This window comes from Rattus norvegicus, chromosome 2 (assembly GCF_021556685.1).
Source record: "Rattus norvegicus strain SHRSP/BbbUtx chromosome 2, alternate assembly SHRSP_T2T, whole genome shotgun sequence".
Lineage (NCBI taxonomy): Eukaryota > Metazoa > Chordata > Mammalia > Rodentia > Muridae > Rattus > Rattus norvegicus.
This window is the reverse complement of record NC_141535.1, coordinates 136,370,469-136,387,500: the sequence shown is the minus strand read 5'-3', so window position 1 is coordinate 136,387,500 and position 17,032 is coordinate 136,370,469. Positions and strand designations below refer to the sequence as shown.

Genomic DNA, 17,032 nt, shown 5'->3' with positions numbered 1-17,032 from the left:
GCCTCAAACTCAGGATCCTCCTACCTCAGCTTTCCAAGTGCTGGGAGCGTGGGGGTTTACCACTAAGCCGGGTGGAAATTTGTTACATTGCTTTAATTGTGTGAACAATATTTCTATAGGCATTAAAGTATATTCATTTTCCTGATGTCAGTTTTATTTTTGCTAATGGTGCTGGTGTTCTGCAGAATAGGCCTTGCTTCCATCACGTCCTGCTTCGTGATTCCTGAAGTAACACCTGTTACCTACTAACCCAAATTTATACAAGTATATGCTGAATCGAGGCACCGCTTTTTTTTTTTTTCCGGAGCTGGGGACCGAACCCAGGGCCTTGCGCTTCCTAGGTAAGCGCTCTACCACTGAGCTAAATCCCCAGCCCCTTAGGCACCGCTTTTAAAAGGATTTTAGTCAGGATAGGAAATTCTGTCAGATGCAGTTCCTCAGCTGGAAGATAGGGCTCTCCACTCGGATGCTTGGTGTGGAGAGCGCTCTGTATGGCGGATAGGGAAGGGGTGGGGCTGGAGAGGGACATTGTCATGCAGTCTATTCTGGTTTGAGCCGATTCCATAACCCCATGAGGAAGAATTCTGTTTTGCTTTTAAAATTTCTTTTTACATGTATGAGTGTTTTGCCCGCGTGTATGTATGTGTGCCATTGGCACGCATGGTGCCTGGGGAGGTCAGAAGAGGGAGTGCCCACTCCTCTGTGGAAATGCAGTTACAGGGAGTTGTGAGCTGCCACATGGGTGCTGGGAACTGAACCTGGGTCCTCAGCAAGAGCGGCCAGTGCTCCAAAACCTCTGAGCCGTCTCTCCAGCCTGAGGGGGTTTTATTAAAATGATCACTGTCACTAGCTGTTGTGGATTTTGTTAGAAAGAGAATATTGTTTCTATTTTCATGAGACTGTGACATCTTATCCTCCTATTATCTTTCTCCTCCCTCCCTCCCTCCTTCCCTCCCTCTTTCCCTCCTCCCTCTCTCTGTCCCTTCTTAAAATATTTTGCACATCTAGGGACTAGGATTTATTAATTAAGCAACTGAAATATTTTTACATGTTTATTTTTATTTTACATGTATGAATGTTTTGCTTGCATGTCTGCCTGTGCGTCACATGTGTCCTTGGTCCCTTCAGAAGCCAGAAGGGGGGATGGATGCAGTGGAACTGGAGTTACAGATGGTTGTGAGCCATCACGTGGGCGCTGGGAACGAAACCGTGGTCCTCTCCAAGAGCATTCCATGCTCCTGACTCCCGAGTCACCTCTCCAGCCCCAACCTCCACACTTTTCCCAGACGTGACTTGTGTACAACACAGGGTATCTCTCAGTAGGATAATCCCAATATGAAAAGCCTACCAGCCCTCTTTCCAGGTAACACTGAGAACTCAGTAAGCAACAGGGATATTCTAGAACGTTCCCTGCACTGTTAGATTGGGTTGGCTTGGTAGGAAGTACCACAGAGAAGAAGGTGTGTGCTTTACACCACCCTAAGAAAAGCCACGAACCCCTTTCCTCCGTGCTTCTGGGATGGCAACCCTGTGTGCCTGCTCCATCTGCTTATTTCCATATCAGGACAGGGAGGGAAGAGCTAAAAGGATGCTTTTTGCGGATTTGTAATCTCAGGATAAAATGCAGATCCCAGAAACACATCCAAAGCTCCTGTTTATCCAGGGCGCAAACATCTCAGGCACTGTAGTTAGTGGAGAGCATTTCTCAGCATGCTGGCTGGGGCAAGCGAGTCTGACCACTGTCACTCAGGGTCCACCCAGCCCTGAGGTCCCGTTTGGATCCTCAGGAAGACTTTCTTTCGTATGCTCGCTTCTAGCATTTGATTGATTTCATTTGGGTTTCTAATTTGCTCTCAGCTAATGGAGCCATACCTGGAATGTTTGGTCAGCTGCTCTCTGAGTTTTCCTGCCATTTTTCTATGAATTGGGTTTACTGGGCAAGGGAAAGGAAGGCTCCTCATGTTTTCTTGCAGATGCAGCGTGGATGAGGAGATAGGGAGCCTTTTATTCCTAGTTTATTGTTGTGGAAGGAGGAAGGAGGGAAGAGAGAGGAAGAAGAAGAAGAAGGGAGGAGGAGGAGGAGGAAGTCATTGTCCTGCCTACCGACTTAGTTCAGGGTTTAACTGCAAAGGACAGATGGCTGGCAAAACGGTTGGTTTCTAGACCCCAAGTGCTCCAGGTGAAGGGACTGCCTTACTGGTCTAATTACTCTCTGAAGGCAGGTGGGAATGAGGCTCCAGTCTCTGCAGGACAGAGAAGGCTGAGACTTCTGAACAGTTAGGCTGAGCCTCCTTTTAAATCCCCCAGCAGCCCTCTCTTCTGTCCGTTGTTATTTTCCTCCCTCACCTCTAGACAGTTTTGCACATTCACTTGAAACATCGTTGCAGGAGAACTTGGCTTTGGCAGACGCCGCTCTGAAATTATTATTTTTTTTTTATCCTGTTCTGGCTTGCACTTGAATAATTCTCCATCAACGGCACGTCTGATCGAGTTGGCATCACAAACCCTTTTGTATGCTAGGCTTTTTTTTTTCCCTTCAAGAAATATTAAAGTCTGAATAAAATTGGAATAGCTGCCTGGTAATGATCTCATTATGTATAAATACAGAAGTGCTCGCAGGGGAGATAATGACTCCAGGACTCAGGTATGCCGCGAATACCTATTATCTTCCAAGGAGTCAGCTGCATCGAGCACTCAAGCTCCCCCCAACATTCCTTTCAGTTTGAGGTTCAAGTCACAGAAAACGAATGGCTGATTGAAGCTGGGAATAGGGTTTCTCCCCTCCCCCGCCATGACATATGTTCCGAGATGAAAGGAACCTGGGCTGTGTGTTTACTCTTCATTTGGGGCTTCACATGTTCTGACTGATTGGAAAGACAAAAAGGCAGAAGGAGAGACATTTGGTGCTGGCTGAAACCCATATCCATTCTCGATGTGAGTTTCCTCGTTTGGTGCAGATAATTGTGATGAGACAGTTCTGGGGATAGACGCTACTAAAGGCATTTTAAAAATAACAGGCCTGTCACCCAGTTTGAGTTCTTATGCAGCAAAAGAACAAACACAGATGGAGGCAGTAGGAAGGCTGCAGGGTGGGAAAGGCCCCCTGAATGTGGGAGGTGACTGGTTATTAGTCCCAGTCATCTTTCCCAGCAACCAGGATGTAAGATGTGTTCAGCACATTACAGAGAAAAATATATGGAGACGCATATGCACATACAGGCTTCAGCTCCCAATAGGGGCTGAGCATCTCTGGAAAAAAAAAAAACTTTTGTTATTAGCATCAGAGAAAGGAACTGAGTGCAGTTGAGAGTGGTAGGCTCAGACTCTGTGGTTCCAAATGTCCCTGTTTGATCCTAAAGGGACCATTTATCTAAGGGGTGGGGGTGGGGTGGAAATCACTGCTTATCAGCTTAGACCAGGAAGAGAGGTGGGGTGGAGAATGACTTTGACTGTTAGTATTTTCCCAGGATCACACATCTTATGAGTCCCCGAGATTTCTGAATCAAAGACTATAAAAATATAAAACGACATTATAAGGGCCGGAGAGATGATTCGGTAGGTAAACTGCTTGTCACGTAAGCACAAGGACCTGAGTTTGGATCTCCAGCATCATATAAAAAGCATTTACATGATGGTGTGTGTTTGTAATCCCAGTATGGGTGAAGCAGGGGCAGGAAGACCCAGGGACTCACTGGCCACCCAGTCTAGCCAAGTTCACTGAAAGACCTATATAAGAAAAGTAAGGTGGAGAGCAAAGAAGGATGCATAGCACTGACTCCTGGCCTTCACGTGCATTTATCTGCACACACGGGCACATACATATATGGACATACACGCCCCTCCCATATAATCAAACAAAAAACATTATAAGCGTAATTCTTTTGCAGAAGCCTGACTGGATGGCAGAAAGATTTTACCCGTTGCTACAAGTCCTCATTCACTGCACATGGAATGCTGTCGAGCTGTCCCTACAGGCAATCCCTACAGACAGAGAGTTACAGCTACAAACGTAAGCAGCAAAAATGACTTAGAGCAGATGTGGCCAGAGGGAAGCCCCCAGTGTTGGGTGCCATCATTGTCTATTGTGAGGAGAGTCAGGTGACATGTTCTCCGCCATAGATGCATCCTCGCCTGCCGAGCTGATTGACACACTGCCAGGTTTCCGTTTACCTTTTAAAATATTGACATTTGTGAGCCGAGGGGAAGAGTCTTCTCTTTGTCTGTCCAGTTCCATAGGTCTTGTGCATGGGGAGCATGTGCCCTCATTTGCGTTCTCACTTCCTTGGGCAATGGCACTCAAGGGTGAGCTCAGTCATCTGCAGACATTGCATTGGGGCAGACTCTGTGCTGTCCCCACTGATTCTGCCAGACCAAAGATGAATCTGTAGTTTGGCAGATGATACTCCATCTTTATGATTGCCCTCATATAATCTAGTCTGCTTCAGTGTTTACCGTGTGTCGGATGCTGTCTCTAGATCCCTTGCTTTTCATCCCATCTGACTGACCGTCAGCTCTGTGAGGTGGGTGCTGCTATTGTACATATCTCATAGATGGCCGTGTGATGTCTGCCAATGATTCATTTGTGGATAGAAGAGGAGATGGTTTCCACTGAAGTCCTCACATGATTCTTTATTTAACCCCTGTTGCATAGTTAGGTTCTGTTCTGAGACAGGGTCTCGCTATGTTGCTCAGGCTGGTCTTGAACTCATAATCCTTTTGCTGCAGCCTCCAGAGTCTGAGCACTACCATGCTGAGCTATAGGCATGTACTGCCATGCTCAGCTATTTAACTAGTTTTAGTGGAGCCTTCAGTGTTTAGCATGGGGTTCAATATGAGTATGAGGCATGGTACCTGTCTACACAGCATCTACAGACTAATAGGCAGATGGAAATAGAACCTGCATATACTGTCTTGTGGAGTAAACTTAGATTTGGCTTGTCTATCATTAGTCTTTATGGGTCTAAGATTCTTTCTCAAAACTAGGATTAGACTAGATTGTAGGTTACTAACTTTCTCCTGTAGAAGGCCATATAATACATATTCTAGTCTTTGTAATGAATATAATCTTTGTTATAACTATTCAATTTTGCTGCTGTGTGTAATCAGAAAAATAACAGAAAGGCACAGCTGCATTCAAATAAAGCTTTATTGACAAAGACTTTTGTAATAAAACTTGAATAGGTAGGGTGTGACCCATTATCAGCCCTTGGGACAGATGATTTGGGTAGATACCTCTGTTCAGAAAATGCTCTAATTTCTCCGCGTGCCATATGGATCATAGTGTGGGAGTAAGAAGCCATTTATCTGGCTTATCTCAGGATGAGTTCTGTTTGGAAACCAACCACTTGGCTATGGGTGTGCTCCTGGAGAGGCAGTTAAAAGGACTTCATCACTATTCTGATTGAGATTGCAATGGGAGCCACGAAAGAGGGTGGGGGATGGGATGGTCTCATTAATTAGCGGTGGGCATCACTGTTGCAGTTAGAAATCTGGCCATTAGCTCAGCAGGACAAGGAAGCTACCATGGGGTAGGCCGGAGATGTGAATTTCCCAGGAGCCAAATGCAAAAATAAATAATTCTTTTTAGAAAGAAGTGTTTATATAACTCCTTATGTAAGCCTTAGAATCCAAGATAATAAAACATAATCCTAATGTTCATAACAAACCTAATACAGCTATGATAATTCCACCTAACATAATTCTGATAATACAACACAAGTCTAACATAACAGGCTGCGGTGGGACATTTCGTCTGTGGGTGACCTGTACCTTGATGGTGTTTCTGCCCTCCATTACTTTCAATGTTGCTGTCTCTCCAACAGCAGCCTGGTGGTCCTGTTCTCTACCCCCCAAATTTCCCCCTCTACTTTCATGCCTATTTTATAGATTTGATTTTAATCTCTTTTCATCTAAAATGTACCTACCCAATCTCCATTTGAATACACTCATTTATTATTTCCATATATTTGAATAACTCTCCTATGACTTTGAATGAATGCACAATTTTAGGTCTGTTTCTGCTGAAAGGGACACAGAAAACTTATTCAGCTGACTTGAGGGTCAGTTGAAGGCCTTGGAGTCTAGACGATCCAAGCAGAGAGTGGACATTAGGTGAGCAGGTCTGAGCAGGTCTATCAAATAAGGGGCTCATGGGGTAGAGTTTCTGTCTTTCTTTCATTTCCACTTCTGTTTGTGTTGCTTCACTGACAAGTTTTTGTTTGTTTTTGAGATAAAGTCTCCTTAGCCCAAATTCAAACTCACATGTGGCTGAGGACCATGTTGAACTCCTGACCCTCTGGTCTCCATCTTCCATGTGCTGGGATTACATGGTGGCATGAGCCACCAAGCCCAGCACAGTTCAGCTTCATCTTTAAGCTGACATTTCCCTGGTAGTCAGATGGTACTGCAAGATTCAACTTCTTGTTTGACTAAAATGCAGCTAGGAAAAGCCAACATCTTCCTCCAGAAGCCCTGGTGTGGTGTCTTTGGGTATCACTGGCAATGCCTGGGTTGTCATGGCAGCTTGAACACTGATGTGGGGCTGTTGGGTGGGGCTGAGATTCTGCCGGTGGCGGTAAGTTGTAGAACCCAGGCTACCCAGGGAACGCTGGGCTGTGTTCGCCAGCAAGAGGCGGATGGCTGTGGGTTAACAAACAACAGATGTCCAGCACAATGGCACTTTGTGATGTTCAAAAATGCTTTTATGGAAGTGACTCATTTGATTTTATAATTTTATGGGATATGTTCGTCAGCTGTTGTTATTTCCATTTTCAGATGAGGACGCAAAGCATGAATCACCCGACTCATTCAAATGCACGCATTGACAGCAGAGATTGTATTAACGCTTTTCTCTGAATGGTGTTGACATCTGACCACAACGCAGGAAAATATTAGTTCTGCCCCGGACTAGATCTCTATCAATGCCACTTAAAACTGAATTGATAGGTTGATTAGTCACAGCACACTGGCTTGTACTGAATTCACAACTAATTAAGACCCTTCTGATCTTTCATGACTTCTTCTTCTTCTTTTTTTTTTTTTTTGGTTCTTTTTTTCGGAGCTGCTTTCATGACTTCTAATAAAACATTATACACCTAATTTTTCCCACTTAAACCAAGAAGATGCTTATCTTTGTACTATCTCATATTAAACTCCTCTTGTTGCCGTGAACAGGTAAGAAGACTTGAGTGGTATGGAATTCAGAGCATGAAGTTGTCTTTTCCGGATTTATGCTCTCTCCAAGCTTAACAGCCATGGCCTATTTTGTCTTCTAAGTGATGGCTAAGACGATTGAGCAATAAGGTGTATGTATGAAGTGCAGTCTGGAATGATGCCCCCAGAGCTAAATCAGAGGACTCCGTCTCTGCTTACTCAACGGTTTGCCAGCTGTACGGACGGAGGCCAGACTGACCTACCCATCGAGTCATTTTACAGATGGACCACCTCTCTTCCTTCAGCCTCTTTCCTTGTGTTCTAATATAGGCCACGTCTTTACTGAGAATATCACCTTTAGAAATGACACCACCGGCCTGAAGTCAGAGGTAGCTGTGCCTCTGTGAAATTCCCTCATCATTTGTTCTGGATTCAGCGAGGAGAGTTGAGGCTACTGAGTTAGTGTTAGGTTCCTGTCAAGACACTAGGAAGACAGAACAGTGGGCAAGCCTGACAGTCCGCGAAAATCTGCTATTAAACAAATTCTACAGCACGCATCCCCTCAACAACATGAGAGTCTTTTTTTAGATTAGGAAAGTTAAATTTTGTAACTCGGATGTAAATAATAAAGGCATCTGGGAACAATCAAAAACTGTACTCTGGATTTTCAGTCCCGAATACAAAATTTGTACAAATAGTTTTTACAGTTATTTGTGTGTGTGTGTGTGGGTGTGCGTGTGAGTGTGTGTCTGTGTGCACATGTTTGTGGAGGTCACTTGTGGAGGTCAAAGGGCAGCTTGTGAGTATCTATTCTTCCCCTCTGCCACAGCGCTGGGGATCAAGCTGAAGTTGTCGGGTCTGGCAGCAAGTGCTTTAATGCCCTGCCTCATTGTACCTGACTTCTAGTCTCAGGACCCTCAGGCAGCAGAGTGGTCGCAGGTATGGCCTCTTCTCATGGTCAAAGCTGCAGGGAGGCTGTTAAGCCAACACAGGCCCATCACAGCATCCCGGAGCTTTGATTTGTGCTTAGTTCAAATAGTCCCCAACCCCTTAAACAGGGTTTCTCTGTGAAGCCCTAGCTTCCCTGGAACTTACTCTGTAGACTAAATAGTCTGGCCTTCAACTCACAAATCTACCTGCCTCTTGCCTCCTGAGTGCAAATAGGTTTTTAGATAAAGAAGAAATCTGTGTGTTAATGGGAGTGGTGGTAGGATACATGTGTGCTCTTAAAGGTGTGTGTTCATACATGTGGAGGCCAGTGGTCAGTGTTGACTGTTCTCGCCAATTACTTTCCACCCTATTTCTGGAGAAAGGGTGTCTCACAGCTCACAGGTTCAGCTAGGCCGACTAGGGATCTATCTGCCTGTCTCTGTCATGCGTGCTGGAGATTTGAACACAGGTCCTCATGAGCCATCCTTCTAGCTACTATTTTAAAAACTCAGGATCACCCGTTATCACAGTTTAAAATGTGATTGAGAATTGCAGAACTTAATTTCTCAGAGTTGGGGAGATGCTCAGTGGGTGAAGTTTCTGCACATAAATGTAAGGACCTGGATTTCGACCTCCCCATACCTGCATAAAGCCAAATTTTGTCCCATGAGTGTGTAACCCTAGAACTTGGATGTTGTGGGGTGTCAGAGACAGGCTGATTCCCAGAGCTTGCTGCCCATCACTCTAGCCAGTTGGTAAAGGGCAGGTCTGATGACAGATTCTGTTTCAAAAGATAAGATGGAGCTTGTTAGTAGGAAACACCCAGTTTCAAGCTCTGGCATACATGTGCGCACACACAATCGTACACACATACACCATGCACACATTTAATCATGCATACATACCCTGTGCATATACAAACTCATGCATACGTATACTGTGCACACATGCACACCAAGAGAGAAAATCAAAACCTTGTCCTTCCAGGGTTGTTTTCAGCCATGGTTCTTGTGTTGTTAGATTCTCTTTAGGAGGATCTACAGAGGAAAAGGCCCACGTTGCTTTCTGCCTGAGGAGCACTGCGGCTGGCGGGAGCCGTGCCTCTGTGATGGACAGAGTGGCCGCTGTCTTTCACAATGACCTGAACAGTGCAATTCTAGCCTTTGCCTTACTTCACCCATCTCCACCGCCTCCCCAGGCTCACCCTCGGATCTTGTAAAACCTCCATCCTGCTGTAGGTATTTCATAGGGAAATTCTGCTTTCAAACTGTGCTGAATAGGTTTCAAAGAAAATGAATGAAAGGCATTCTTTTCTCCTTTCCCATGAAGCGATTAGCTATGCGGCCTGGAAAAACAGTTTCTATTTAAAAGGAGAACTACACGGAGAGCAACATCTTTCCTTTCTCTCAAACTGCACTCAGAAAACAGCAGCTCTTCTCCTCTGGCTCAGTGCTGTGGCCCGCCCTCCCTTCTGGTGGCTCCCCTCCACCCTCCCTTCTTTGTGACACCCCTTCTTAGCTACAAGAACAGGTTATCAAGGTGATAATAAGCGAGAAAATGTTCCAGCCTTGTTTTAAGCCTCAGCCATACCACACTGCTTAATCAAGGTTAAATGCCAGTGTGAACCTATGTTTTCTACCCCTCTGGCCATGTGGCCCTAAGCCAGGCTGATCCGGCCTTACGTTGCCCTCTCTCCACCAGAGACCAGCTGGTGTGGATGATTGAGGTGGCCTCCGGATCGAGGCAGCTGCTGGCTTGTACTTGGAAATTCGGTCCTCTCAAGGTAATTCCTCAGCTTAAAAAAAAAAAAAAAACTTCTGCAGTGAATAGTGAATTCTGAATTGGATGCCGCCCACTCCACACTGAATAATGACAGGCTCTCTGACTTCCACAGACACTGATCCTAGGCTGGATAGGGAGTGTAATACTGTATAAGGCATTTCATGAAAACGAATTAAGACAGAGTTTCATGGAACCCAGGCTGGCCTCAAATTCATTATGTAGCTAGCCAAAGATGACTTTGGACTTCTGATCTTCCTGCCTCTACTCACTTAGCATTGGGGTTACAAGCATTCACATGTGTGGTTTATATATTGTTGGGGATTAAATCCAGAGCTTCAGACATGGTAGGCAAATTCTCTACTAGGCTGTATCCTCAGCTCAGAAGCTGTGACCTTTAAGAGCTCATTAGCAGATTTCTAGCAACTTCCAGACTATAACTCTCAGTCTTCTCTCTATTCTCCTGAGCTCTTCCAGATCCTATGTAAACAGCAAGTGATTGACCTTGTGATACAGGGGGCACCTGGGACCACTCTTGGGGTTTTCAGTTTCGTAATAGGAGAATGTATGAATGGACTCACATGAAGCTGAAGGAAAAATCTGTTCATGTTTAAAAGAAAGCCCAAGGGCAGGTGAACTGTAAACTTCAGCAGTGGCCTGGAGGAGGAAGAAGGTAGAAGAGAGAAGAAGAAGAAAAAAAACCAAAAACAAACAAACAAACAAACTAATGACTTTTTAAAACTGCATGGAGGTCAGACACAGGGCAGGGAGGATGGTTTAGGGAAAGGGTGAAAAGTTCTGAATTTTGGAAAAAGAGCCCAAAGTGTTAAGGAGAGCATGTTTAGAAAAGAAAGAGGAAGAAGGAAGGAAGAACTTCCACTTTAGCAGGCAAAATTCCATGCTATAACCCTGTGGCCCTGCAAGTCACTGTGCTAGGGGCAGGGGAGGGAAAGTACAGCATCTCCTCAGAGGACTAACTGTTCCTCCTGTCTTTGCAGCAGGGCAGGAGGCAGACCCGCCTTCCTAGGGTGGACCTTGGTCAAGTGAACAGCTTGGCCCCGACTGGAATGAATGTTAGGTCTCCTTTCAAGCCAGAGATAGTATTCTCTTGGCCAGGAGGGTTTTGATTGATTGATTGTTGTGGTTTTTGTTTTGTTATTGTTGTTTGTCTTTTTTTTTCCCCTCCCAGGCTTGTTTATCTGAGGAAGGGAAAATGGCTCCTGAATCTTGTCTTGCGGGAGGCTGCTTTCCTTGCCCAGAGTACCACTTTGGCCCTAAATTTGGATACCAAACTGATGATGTCAAAGAGATGTGGAGTTGCTGTTGGACCTCCACTGGGCATATCACCCTGAGCAAGAGGGATACTGGGGCTGGAGATGTTCCTCTGTATTGTTGCCTAGAGATGGACACAACATCGCCATCCTTAAGATACCTTGCATCAGCAGTTTAAGGCTTTCCCTACTCCTCAGGCTGGTCCCATCCCTGAAAGCGGAGTCTCAGGGATGGCGGCTGAGGCTGTAGTAACGGTCCCCTCCCCTCGTGGAAATGAGGCCTTGACTGTGGGAGGACCTGAACATCTTTCTTGTTTCCCCAAGCTTCAGCTTCTGGTTGTGGAATGTGTTTTGGCAAGTGCAAAATCCAATAGTCATTGAACCCTTGATAATCTTCTATGCCCTGTAGAAGGGTGTTTTTTTTTTTTTTTATTCATCCGTTTCTTCAGGAGGTAAGAAATAAAGCCGTTCAGTTCTAAGCATAAATTAGCATTTTTAACAATGCTGTGCAAAAAAATTGTAATTTAAATAGAACTGATTAGAATTTTGATAGGGCACTGAGGAACTTCTAAACAAATGCTGATCAGGTAATGAGTGGAACAAGTAATTTATTTCAGCGGTAGTGCTATCTGTTCTGTGATTGGGTCACAGTTTCCCAAACATATATAGTGACTGTTCATTAATTATGTACTTCTCGCTTGGTAATTGTCCAATTTAACTACGCACTTCGAGCTTATAGCCAAAGCTGCAGACGAGCACAAGGAAAAGTAACAACCTAGATAAAAGCATATTTCCTTTTTTTTTGTAATAACATTCACTAATTCAAGGACTCAGAGAGAGGAGAGAGCTATTGTTAGACTCTGGCCTTGGTCTTGTCTTTGTGCGATGGGCTAAATTGCTCACCATTTGTTAAACAGGGACATTTAAACTCCAGAGTGCGGAGCTCTGCAAACAAGGCTGTGCTCTGGCATTTAGCCTACCTTCTTGGGAGCAGCCTCACTTTGCAACACTTTGCTGTAGATGGGGCAGTCCTGGAATGTTTGTTATCTGTTGACTTCATGCTCTTCTTAGGCTGTGGCAGCCTGGAAAATGTTCTGAACCAACCCAGGTTAATTTTCCAGATTTTCTCCTTCGAAATATTGGAGGTTTGTTTTTATCAAGAGAGCTGAAATGTTTTCCTTTTATTTCATGTCTGGGAAATTATTATTATTATTATTATTAATTTATTATTATTAATTTATTATTACTATTATAGTACAAAGCCACACTTAGCCTGGGCTGGCCTTGAACTTGCTATGTAGTGGAGGGTGATCTGAAACTCCTGATCATCCTGCCTCCCCCTCCGGGGTGCTGGAATTACACCGGTACACCCTGCTTACATTAGGGAGGTTTTACCCTCACTGCAGGCTTACTATTCTGTTTTAGTGACTGATGTGTGTGCGTGTGTGTGTGTGTGTGTGTGTGTGTGTGTGTGTGTGTGTGGTTGAATGGTGTATGTGTGTGAGATGCATGAACACGAATGTGTGCACAGCCTAGAGAAGGATGTCAGGTGCACTGCTCCTCCATTCTCCACCTTAGTCCTTTGAAATAGGCTTTCTCACTGAATCTGGAGCCAGTCTGGCAGCCAGCAAACCCCAGTGTTCCTCTGGTCTCTTCATTGCCCATGACAACAGGGCTGTAGGCCATCTTTTTACATGGGTGCTGGGGACTAGACTTTTTCTAGCAAGTTCCCCTACCCATGGAGTCATTTTCCCAATTCCTATTGATCAGTTCTTATTGGCAGTTAAAGATCAGACCATCAGCACTGATGCCTCAATTGGATCTTGATATTTATGTCGAATGCCACCGTATGGAATGCAAGTTGAAAATTAAGACCCAGAAAAAAAAATAATTACAGCGTTTTCCCCAACACAGGATGAAATACTTTTAAAGGGAGAACTCTCTTTATTATGTCCCCCCCCCCCCAGCTGGGGACCGAACCCAGGGCCTTGCTAAATCCCCAACCCCTTTATTATGGTTTTAATGCTGCCTTTTTACCCTAAGAGTTTTCCCGTGTAAGCCTTCTAGGGAAGTCTTTGAAAGACACAGAAGAGGAGTACTATGTCGTCTAATGCTTGGCATACTGATTTATGCGAATAGCACTTGTCTTTGTTTACACATCAATTACAAAGGGAGTATGCTCCATCCTTAGGGCTTTTTGGTCATAACCTAGTAAAAAGCAAATGCATTAGTGACTTTTATGTCCCTAGGACAAGAATAGATGACAGAAACAACTTAAGGGAGAAAAGGTTGATTTTGGCTTACAGTTTCAGACGCTTCAGTCCACCATTGGAAGGCATTGCAGGAGCAGTAGTGTGTGAAGAGTGTAGGGAGGGGTTATGTTCATATCAGTGGATTGGAAAGCAGACAGTTGGGACTGGAGGCAGGGGTGGGTATAATCTTCAATGATCTGCCCCAAGTGACCTACTTCTGAGAGCCAGGACTCACCCCTTAAAGGCTTTCAAAAAAGCACCATAAGCTGGAGACCAAGTGTTGAAGACACTTCCCATCTAATCCGTAAGAGCAACTAGGGATGGACCCAGTGGAGCTGAACTAATAGAGCAGGGGCTAAAGTAAACCAGGTGTAGGCAGTGGAACAACAAGGGTGGATGCTGACTTTCCATTTTAAAAAAAGATCCCCTCCTCTCGTGTGTGTGTGTGTGTGTGTGTGTGTGTGTGTGTGTGTGTACACATTCATGTAGGTACCTGTAGACGCCAGAAGCAGTAACTGGCAGTATTGTGTTATCTGATGTGGATTTTGGGGATCTAACTCCAGTCCTCTGCAATGGTGGTAAGTGCTCTCAGTTGCTGGCACAGCCATCTCTCCAGCTCTGGAAAATGTTTCTTGTTAGAAAACAACAGTCACTCTTTCCTGGAGAATTTCTGTTGCCCATGCTTACTGTGGCAAAGGGGAGAGGTGAAAGTTCATCACTGCTGAAGAATCTGTAGTACCTTCGTGTTCATGGCATCTGACCGTCATCGGGTAAACCATCTCTTCTAGCAGACCCTTTTACAGCTGAGCAAACTTACACCAAGGGGGAAGGGAGAAAATTTCCATGTTCAATATAGGTCTGACGCCCTGGACCAGAGTCACTTCAAAACAGTCTTAAACCCCATTGGCTGTGCAGCTAACTCCGGCTCCCTTTTAACTAAAGTCAAAAGGCATCAGAAGCCTTAGGGGTTGCCGATGTGTTCTGCGGTGATGATTTAGCTCTAATGAAATAAACTCTTTGGAAATATGCAGAGAGAAGATTGGCTACCTTGAAACAAACAAATGGCAAATGGGGGAAACATTGCGTCTGGGCTGATTTATTTTCTCTGGCTCTACTAACTCTTGAGCAATTAGCTAGATTATTTCCCTAATGTGAACAATGACTGTATTCGTACTCAAACAATTAATTGGACAATTGTTCCAGGGTGGGCATTTACTCTATTACTTTTCCCTTTGCCTGTCACTCCCTCTTCACATATGCCTGGCTGGCTCAGTGAGAGACATTTCCACAGAGTAATGTGTGTGTGTGTGTGTGTGTGTGTGTGTGTGTGTGTGTGTGTGTGTATGCACGGGCATGCATGCATATGCGCATGTGCATGTGTGTAACATTGTAAGCTCTCAAAAATCATCACAAAGAACCATGACTGCATATATTCTCAGCAGTTCTCCATATACCTTTGGATTTTTATGTTTTGCTTTACTTTACAGTCACTGAGCTCCGAGTTATAATGTCTCCATTATTTTGGTGGGCACACTAGAGTTGATTGTTTCTCTCAGCAGCCGTCAGCCGCCCCCTGTGAGACCTCCACGGCTTACCTTATCATAATATTGGAAAGCAATTTCTCTTGACTGCTGTGAACCAACGCCAGAAACCCAAAACGCTGCCACAGTCATTAAGTGATTTCCAATTAGTTAATTGGTTTCGCAGGCTGCTTCTTTCTAAACTGCACCTTAAATGAAAAGCAGAACCATCCATTTTTGAAGGGAGGAAAAAAAATCCTGGGGCCTCTGGGTTTTAAAATCTGAAAGCACAGCATACTCTGGAAGAAACTTCACTAAAAATACCAGTCTTGCAGCCAGCAGAGGGGAGTGGCATCGGCCTCTGACTCCCTGTTTGGCTGGGTTTGCTTTGTCCATTTTCACTTGGGAAGCCATGAAGACTGTCCAGAACAGGGAGATGAGATTAGCATGGGATCTCCTTTGTGCCAGCGTCCTGGCTTCTGAATTGGGTACTGCGGGGCTGCCTGGACATGTCTGCTGCTGGCGCTCTATTAAACTTCACTCAGAAGTAGGGCAACGCCTCAGGATGGTTCTTTAACATGCTCCCTGACCTCTTCTTCTCTTCCTCCCTCCCCACCCCCACCTCTCACACTTGCTGAGTGTGATAGCTCCCACCTATATGCCTAGCATTCAGGCAGATCATGAGTTTGAGGATAGCCCAGGCTACGAAGTGAGTCTGGGGCTAGCCTAATCTATATAGTGAGATTTTGTTTCAAATTATACAAGACAAAACCAAAAAACCACCTCAATGGGAACCATGAGCACTGTGAGCACCGTGAGCACCGTGAGCACTGTGACTACTGTTAGCACCGTGAGCACCGTGAGCACCGTGAGCATTGTGAGCACCGTGAGCACCGTGAGGACTACCAAGCTACCTTAGGACCTGGGCCTATGGGTAAATGGGAGAGTACTTGCCTAGTACAAGACTGGGTACCCAGCACTAGGGGAAAATGTCTGCTTTTGTGTAAGGAGAGTATGATGATTATACATGGGGACAGGCAAGAAGCATGAGCTGACGGGTATGGGGAAGGTTGGTGTTGGGTGGCATACGTGCATACGTGTTAGTGGCAAGGCTGAAATCTTGATTCTTGAGCATACTTGATTTGTACACTAGAGTAAATATTTATCCAATAGGAGAAATAAAATAGGGTAATAATTGGTTGACTCATAAATAATCTAGTTTTCCCTGATAGAGGAAAACTGGCTTTAATAGTGGACAGGATGCATACCCAAGCCAAAGACAACTCCTGAACAGCAGTTTAAAAAACAGACTTATGTTTTCTCTTCCACCGTGTGGGTCCCAGGGACTGAACTCAGGTCATCAGGGAGCAAACCATCTGGTTGGCTGTGACTTCTGCACGTGTGCTGTGAAGTCCACATGTCTCGCCATCACACAATAAATAACTGTAAAAAGCTGAGGACAGATTTCGGAGCCAGACTACGTGTGTGGACACACTGACAGATGCTTTCCAGTTGTACGGCTTTGGGCAAGCTATCTGACTTGTCTATGCTCGGTCTTCTGGGAAATGGGGAGAACAGGACCCTTTTCATTGGGCTGCTATGAGGAGTAAATGAGATGGGTTTATAAATCCCTTAAAACAACATCTGGTACATGGCTTGTTAAATAAACGGCATGGTATGATTTGAGATTTGAGGATCTCCTTTGTTCTCCAAGCGGGGCAAAAATAAAATAAAAAAATCCTCTCATGTAGTGCTTAGTTACCTGCAGAATTCACTCAGAGGAGGACCACAGATGAGATGCTGGGGAGGCAGTCTGTCAGTCAGTCTCCTGATCACCTCTTTAAGATGAGTTCTTTTAAACTCAGCCAGCGCTGGATATTTTTGTTGGGGGGAAGGAGAGTAGAGCCAGGTGAGGTTCAGTCAGTAGAGTGCTTGCTTAGCAAGAATGAAGCCCTGGGTGGGTTCCTAACACTACATTAACTGGGCACAGTAATGTGTGATCATAGTCCCAGAACTAGGAAGGGAAGGCAAGAAGGTCAGGGTTCAAAGCAGCACAGTGAATTCTGGGTTACCTGACACTCTGGTTCACAGTTATAATTCTAACACTTGAAAGACCGAGGCAGGGGGA

At 45.0% G+C, this 17,032-nt stretch overlaps 1 long non-coding RNA gene across 2 annotated transcripts in view; it reads left to right on the top strand.

Annotated features, from left to right (window-relative positions):
* LOC147996243 (uncharacterized) overlaps positions 1–7,804 on the top strand; it is an 11,916-nt gene extending 4,112 nt beyond the window's left edge. Inside the window, exons 2-3 of one of the 2 annotated variants that reach the window (XR_015674500.1) lie at positions 3,888–4,009; positions 7,174–7,804. This is a non-coding gene — a long non-coding RNA (uncharacterized LOC147996243). The remainder of the gene's footprint in view (positions 1–3,887; positions 4,010–7,173) is intronic. The other variant, XR_015674499.1, reaches the window with a different exon arrangement.
* Positions 7,805–17,032: the final 9,228 nt, after the last annotated feature.